Source organism: Pistacia vera, unplaced genomic scaffold (assembly GCF_008641045.1).
Source record: "Pistacia vera cultivar Batoury unplaced genomic scaffold, PisVer_v2 Contig132, whole genome shotgun sequence".
Lineage (NCBI taxonomy): Eukaryota > Viridiplantae > Streptophyta > Magnoliopsida > Sapindales > Anacardiaceae > Pistacia > Pistacia vera.
In genome coordinates, this window is record NW_022195380.1 from 901,854 (window position 1) to 907,652 (window position 5,799).

Consider the following 5,799-nt stretch of genomic DNA (forward strand, 5'->3'; position numbering starts at 1 on the left):
CTACAAGGGGATGTAGCATTATCCCGCGGCGAAGCTTCTTTCAACCCGCGAAGAATGTAACATCAAGATTTCGCCAAGTCTTATAAATTTTCAGGGCAATACTCACAACCCAAACCCCTTTCAACTAAGGGATAAACAAGCATATTAACAACAATATAGACTCAGCTTGGGATGTAAGGCCCAAGACGATTTTTGGCCCATATGTTAGCTCACACTCTCCTAAGTTAAGGAGTACTTAGCTTGGAGAATAGTCTCGTTCGAGTGGAGGTAACTTGGGCCGAATGGAGGAGCCTCAACCAAGTGAAAAATCTTGGATGAGTGAAGGTGTTGTCACTTCGGTCAATCGAATCAAGTGGGATGGTGCTAGGTGTGATCTCATAAGAGTCTTCACTTGGTTCTCCAAAGAGTGGGGTGGATGTGAGACACATCCTTCATGTGTGGGCGGATCTCATAGTAAGTTGGCCGAGTGGGGGTAGGTAAGGCACCATTTGTAGTGTCCCCACTCAATAACCAAGCCGAAGGGATTTTAATTAGGTGAGACTAGTTTTGTCTTTAGTTGCAAGACAAGTAGAGGTCAAATGACAGTGCTAGGGAGAGTAGAGTACTTTGATTGAGTAAAGGTGTGTAGGCTGATGATAGAGTACCCTGATGATTGATGATGTACTTAGACCGAATGAAGGTGCTTCATGTATGGGAGGATGCAAGGTGTATCCATTGTATATGTCCCCACCGTGGTTAGCGAGCCAAGAGGGAGGATGTGAAGCGATCGTAGGTGTTCCCACTCGGTCTACCAAGCCGAGTGGAGAATGTGAAGACATCCTATGTAGGTGTCTCCACCGGTTTACTAGCCGAGGGGGAGGATTGGGTACAAACTACAGATGCGTGGCACGTGGGTTTAATCTTCATTCAGTTTTGAGCGAGAAATGAGAAGTTCCTTTTCAGCGAGTCTTGAATGTGTCCACGTTTGGCTTTTCCAGTCACAACTAGAAGGACATGTGTAGGGTTGAACCTGAGAGGTTGCTACGAGTGGGAAAGTTAAAAAACCTCGGTGGGAAATGGAAGGGTTATAATATTCAGAGGACTAGTCGACTGATGCCCTGTGTTAACTCTTCGTGGGGATGAGAAAGAGGGAAAATCGATTTTGGCGACTATTCATCCTTATTTTTTTACTTCTTCTCTTCTTCTGACGTTATCTCAATTGTGGCTTCCATTTTCTTTCATGTTCTTGTGGTTTTTAAGGCAACCTAGGCGAGATTAGGCTAGTTCTTGAAGGAGTTTAGTGCTTTGGTTTTTTGCGTTTTCTGGCATTTTTCTTGGAGTTTTGGGTTTGATTTGATTCGGAGCAAGAACTAAGTTGTGGGGGGACTTTGGTTCCAAAAAGATAAGTTTTTGAGTTGGAGACAATCTGGCAGTTTGGGTAGTTGATTTTTGGTGGTTCTCTAGGTTTCTGCAAGTAAATGATCAGATTGCGTAGTGGAAAAAGCACAATAAAATAATTTTAACAACAATTTGTCATTACTCTAAACCAAAATCGGTAATGATATAATGTTTTGCATGTTAAGAACAAATGTGTGTAAAACAACCACATCCATACAAGGATCAAATATGTTCCAACATTTGGAGGCTCCTTCAATATCTTTGATTTGATCTCGTCTCGATTCAAAGTAGAATCGCATCACGTCGTCACACGAAGATAATCCGTAGAACAAAAGAGATTTGCTAATTACTGGGCTTCAAGAATCCAGAAGAGAGAAAAAGATTTCTCTCCCAATGTCAAAAACGGGAGAGGGAGAGAAGAGGTTGCCTGGTTTATTTATTATTATTTATTTTTTAATAATGTTATATATTTAATGTAAGTTGCACCTTATATCGTGCAACAATTAAAACCTTATTCCACTTAGGAATAGTTATGGGCCTCCAACCCTAATCCACAATTGAACCAAACAACCTCTTTAATGGTATTTTAAATTTATTAATATGTTTATTAAAAATAATCTAATATATATCTATATATATATTATATATAATAGTTACTAGACCAATGGGAATAATAATTGGATTGAGCAACAACTCAATCCATGGTGGCCACAGATTTGGTGTCATTGCCATTTATTGAATTGTACAGTAAGATAACTTCTCCTGTACTTGAGAGTGATGAATCCTTTGTTGAGCCATCATAGTCTTGTACACTCACTATTAGCACATCACTACCATATTGATAGCTCTGAATAGAATCGTTAGGCTAGTGTTAAACTACCACCCGATGCACAAGGCGGTCCGGTGATCTCAAGTCTAAGGATTACATGCCAACACTATTATAAGGTTATTCCATAGACATGGGGTTACCATCCATATTGAATCTCTGGGGGTCTGTCCATGAACTGCCTATAACAAGCACCAATGTGTTACACCAGGTTGCGGTAAAACAACCTTGACAAGTGAGATTAGTCATTGTCTTTAACAGGGTAGTTCAACACTATGGTAGCCTTACCGTAGTATCTGTGTCCTTAGTTACTAATCGGGGTAGGACATTTCTAGAATGATCCCCAATGTGATCATAGGGTTCACTATCAGATTTGAAACACTTGAACCCTCGTCATGGTTCTACATCCTAAGGACATATATCAACAAATATAATTATGATCTGCATGATATGGTAGAAATTGCCTTATGATTAATAACATTTTACTAAGAGTCAATTCTACAATAATCGATTGCTTAGGTCACCTACTCTAACAATCTCCCACTTGACACTATAGACAATCTTCAGTATCAACACGCTGAAACCCTAAGGGAGATGAAGATGGAAACTGTCCGAAACCATCAAGCACTCCAGATAAAATACTGGGTGGCTTCTGTGCATTCAATTTTACATCAGGGCCAGCGGCTGGTAAATTTTGATGGGACCGACAACCTGATTATAGTGCTTATCGCGAAAGTAGCTTTGGTCATGGTATTCTAGAGGTCTGTCTCACGCTCTGTCTCTTTGCCTCGCACGCACATAATACACAAAACTCAATATTTCCAAATTCCAGATTAATTTCTCCTAGTACCTGGTGATTTAATTTAGGTATATATCTTAGTTACTCAATGCGTTGCTCTGTAAGTAACAAAAGGGTTTAGACATTATGATTCTTTAAACAATGCTTAAGAATGAAAAGTTTATTTCCAAGGTGAATGCAAGCAGCAGAGATTTGAAATCAATAACATTCTAAGTTTATGGTTCCATTCCATTCAACATTACAACTTGCTATTCCTTAGACATCCTGTATTAGACTTCCAAAATACTTGATATATGGAAGTTTCAGTTGAAATAGTTCTATATTGACATTGAATATTCTGAATAGTAATGGCAATACGTGGGTTGCAGGTGAAAAATGAGACTCATGCTTTGTGGACATGGCATCGGAATCAGGACTTGTATGACAATGCTGGAGATATAATTTATATAGTGAGACAACCTGAGAGGTGCCCAGCTGAGGCAAAGGTAAACAAAAACAAGCTTTAGATTCATTGCATTTCCAACTTCAATGAAACTAGCTAGCTATAGCCCCTGAGCCTAAACCAGTTCTAGATGAAAAACAAAATCAGTAATGTATACATAACTCCCATTAAATTCAACAAGAAAAGCCTTATATGTTGCAGCAATTATCTTGCATTATGTTATATTTAATCATATGAATGTACCTGATTAGCAGATTAACAATGGAGAGTATGAAAAAAATGCAATGTTTAGCATCACCTAAGTTCATAAAGGTCGATAATTTCACATTATATTATCAGCTAATTTGTTAAAATGTTTCCCTAAAATAGTTATTATTATTATTATTATCATTTGGATTTGATGATGCTCAGACATAGAGACACAAAGAACAAGGCATAGTGATAGAGAAGACACCGGAAAACGTACAGCATCGAAGCAATATTTGGTTATAATCTTTTAAATTTTATTTGCTATATTTAATCAAATGTTTGATTAATTTGTGAAATTAGAAATAAATAATCCGTTATTGATATACAACCTTCTTGTATTAAATGGCTCTTTCTATTTTTGGTTGATTTTAATGCCAATTAGTAAAATATTTTGCTTGTTTGTCATATAAGGAGAAAATCAAAATGAGGACACATGATTATAAAACAGTTAACAATGAACACAAGTTTCAAAAAGACAAAACTAGGACACTTAATAGTAATTTAACCAAAAAAAAAAAAAAAGGGAGTTGTGAACTTATGATATGCACAAGTTTGTTATTTATACCCACATTTATTATCTTTTATGATATTGACCATTATGATATGGTTTCAAAATATACAAAATAACTATTTACCTTTTTTAATTAATAAAATTCCAAATTAAAAATTATTTCAGCTATGTTGTTGTAGATAGTAAAAATCTAGGTTACGAAAAAGGACTGCTCTTGCGAGGTTGAGGCCACTGATAATCTGCTGAACTTGCACACACAAAAAAACAAGCGCAAAACTTACGTAAAACACCAGTGTGGTGTATGCCATAGACACTCCGATGCTCAAGTCAACAAGTTTGAAAGAGGCTATTTAGTGAGGGCTAAAGGGAGGAAAGGTTACTAAAGTCTGATCGAAGACTAGAGCTATGACAAAGGTGTATAGTTCTTAAGAGCAAGAACTTAAGAGCTAGTAGGTGGTATTGAATAATGGATGTTTAATAAAAGGCAAGACCTTTGCTTATATAGTGGACATAGGATCTTCAAATCCTAGTAGGACTCTCAGTCCATAATAGTTGATTTCTAGTAAATAGAAAAGACTTGATTTACTTACCTTCTTAGAAGTAAGAGTCCTAATTCATACAAGATTCAGGATCTTAGATGAATTAGGATGTAGATGAAAATAGGAAGTGGATGAGGTAGGGTTTAAGTAGAACTCTGGGTTCTTGGAATGATCTTGGATCGATGGGTCTAGACCCAAGTGGACTGGTGATGAGGCCTAATTGGTGGCAAGGCCTTAATATTTTGAGAATCTCACTGGTTAATTGTTTGGTTGGTGAAATGTGTTGGCCCATACTATGGATCTTGGCATAGGCCTAATCTGTAACAACTTATTTCTACTATCATATTTATAAAATATATCAATAAAAAGACCAGTATATTTATCAAAAAGGTTGGGTCCAAAAATTTTCTTTACTTAATAAATACATTCTTTACATAGTACAACATCATTTGTACAAAAGACTCTCAAAAAGACAGTGAACAGTGCAGCCAAGTCTCCCCGCTTGCCGACGTCCATCTGACCAGGTCCTCACCTATGTCCTGTACAACAAAGAAAACAACGGAGTGAGCACAAAGATGCTCAGTAAGTAAATCTTCTATGCTATAATCCCCGTGCATTACTCATCAATTCTTTTCGTACTCTTGTCACTTTCTCTAATTCTAGTTCTCGCTATTCTTTTCTTTCTTTCTATTCTCATCACCCATGGAGAATATCATCACCACGCATGGACGAGATATTAAAGCATAACAATGCATTTTCTTTCTATTCTTTTCTTATTCATATTCATATTCTTATTCTTATTCTTTGCCGGTTTTGGTCGATGCATGGATTCGGAACCCTTGGTCATGTGAGTGTACTCTCTCTCGTGTATAGCCCTCATCCACATGTATTCTCACGGCTATACAAATTCTTTTTCTCATTCTCATTCCTCTCTCTCATGGCGGAGACCGCTCTCTCTCTCATGGCGGTTTACATGCGGGTAACTCTACACTCACGGATCCCCCATCACAAGACATATTTTCTTTTCTTTTCTGTAGCACTTAATAATCATTTTAT

General features: G+C 37.2%; 1 long non-coding RNA gene across 1 annotated transcript; it reads left to right on the forward strand.

The window, feature by feature from the left end:
* The first annotated feature begins 2,804 nt into the window (after positions 1–2,804).
* Positions 2,805–4,001, forward strand: LOC116122200. The gene is made up of 3 exons (XR_004126852.1): positions 2,805–2,964; positions 3,371–3,487; positions 3,856–4,001. It is a non-coding gene; the product is annotated as an uncharacterized LOC116122200 (long non-coding RNA).
* The last annotated feature ends 1,798 nt before the right edge of the window (positions 4,002–5,799 follow it).